The following is a 2288-nucleotide window of genomic DNA, read 5'->3' as shown; positions in this document are numbered from 1 at the left end:
CAGGGTCGACATTATTAAATAGTGTTTTTAGATTAGTGGCTCTAAAATATTTCGCCCTGACATCCTGGTATCTGGGGCAATCAACGAGGATATGTTCCACGGTGAGGCGAGAGTCACAGTACTCGCAAAGTGGGGGCTCCTCTCTCTTCAGTACAAAAGAGTGCGTGATGTAGGTGTGTAAATTAACTTTGATATGAATGCAGTTTTATCTTAATGTTTTACATGTTTCGGATGTTCCTTCAGCATTCAGATAGTTTTCTTCCTAGTTCAAACCTCCCTCAGGACGACGGGGGATGGGTGCGGGCAGGGTTTGAACCCGGGACCATCGATAAATCCAAACGGCAGTCCAGCGCGCAAACCGCACGACCAGGCAGCCATCTTTTAAAAATTGTATCAAAAGAATGTCTGAATTTTGAAACAATAAAAACATTTTTTTAAAAAATTGCACTAAAAAAAGAAAGTCAATATTTTAAAATATTTTTTTTTTGTGTGTGTGTTTAAAACTGAGGGATCGAGCTCGTGATGTTGAGACCGTCAGTTTCTTGATTGGACGATTGTACTAATCAGGCCATTAGCGCCATTGTGTAAGGTAGAAGGTATTTATTGATACTTTTAATACTTCTAAGATGTAGTCTACATCTAGATCTACTTCTAAGGATCTAGTTTAGATCAGTGGCGGGCAACCTTTTTGTATCGAGGCCCGCATTGAAAAGATTTTGGGAATGGGGGGAATATATGTGTGTGTGCAACTTACACAAATACTCTAGCTAACTGTGTATAAAGTCTTTTTATTCCTATTTATACTGTATTATACATTCACTTTATATTTTTTTTTTTTCACAATCCCAATTGAGGAATTACAACAAGAGTTAGCAATTTCTGAAACCAATTTTATGATTTAAAAAAAATGTTCCGGAACTGTGTAAATAGCTTATTAGTCGTTGTTCATGTGGCAGATGTCAAATTACAGTCAGTCACCATCGAACTTTGATTACACTTGTTTAGTTTAAAAAAAAAAACTTGTTTACAGATGTATGTATATCCAAATTATATAAAAGTTTAGAATCTAATTTTTTTTTAAGTGTGTAAATACAGCTTCCATAAAAACTCCCGCGAAAGAACTGACTGGAACTTTTATTTCAGGTCATAATTTGCTTGGAGTTAAGTCCTCTGTAATTTGCCCACCCCTGGTCTAGATCTAGGTCTACTTCTAGATCTAGAATCTAGACGTTATCTATATTAGATTTACACAAAAATATAGGCCCTAAGCAAAGCTTAGATAATCCTTGGATAATCTATCAATAAACTTATAGCAACTTTAAATTTAATTAACAACTTTTTAAATTAAATAATTCCAATGATATAGATCTTGTATAGACTTAGAAGAAGGTGCGCAAAATGTTCTTGAACATTCATTTATTCAACTCTTGAATCAATAACGATTCATTACGAAATTCCCGAACGCGATACATTAACTGTTAAATCTCTAGGAAAATCGTTAGAGCCGTTTCTGAGATCAGGGTCCAGACTGGTTCCTGGCTGGTTCCAGGTTCCACGAAGTTCTGACTTAAATAGAGGTATTGTAAAAAGAAAATTATAAAAATATAAAAAATCTTTTTTTACAAACAAAGCTTATCTAAGGTGAAGAACTCCGCACTTACAACTATATTTCTCTATAGTGTAGAGGCTATTTCCCTTATTCGATATCAAACAATATAATTTATGAACAATAATTAATTGATTGATTGGTAATTTTTAAAAATTGATTCCTGTTTTGTTTAGGTACAATAAATAATTGTTTCAAGTTTCAACTGGATCCCAGAATATGGGCGTGGCAGAGAAAACGTGTACAATTATGTATGGGGACAAAACCCTAAATATTTAGCGATATCTATGAATACTGAAGGATTAGTTTCCCTTCTTGGTATCAAACAAAATAGTTCATAACCAGTAATTAATTGCAGTGGCGTAGCTAGGAATTTGCCATCATTTGGGGTCCCAGGGGACTTGATCTCATTGGGCGGCCCCTACATTTTGCATAATATTTAATGTAAAAAAACACTGATTTGGAGGCCCCCTCAAGTTGGGGCCTGGGGGGGGATTTTCAAAATTCCCCCTTCCTAGCCCCACACTAACTACGCCTCTGATTGACTAATTTGTAAAACAAAATTGGTTCATGTCTTGCCAATGAATAATTGTCTAAAGTTTCAACTTGGTCCGAGAATGGGTGTGGGAGAAATAACGTGTACAAACTTTTTACCAGACAGATTGAGTGAGTTGATATCAGC

This window comes from Biomphalaria glabrata, chromosome 5 (assembly GCF_947242115.1).
Source record: "Biomphalaria glabrata chromosome 5, xgBioGlab47.1, whole genome shotgun sequence".
Classification (NCBI taxonomy): Eukaryota; Metazoa; Mollusca; class Gastropoda; family Planorbidae; genus Biomphalaria; species Biomphalaria glabrata.
Note: the sequence above shows the minus strand (reverse complement) of the source record.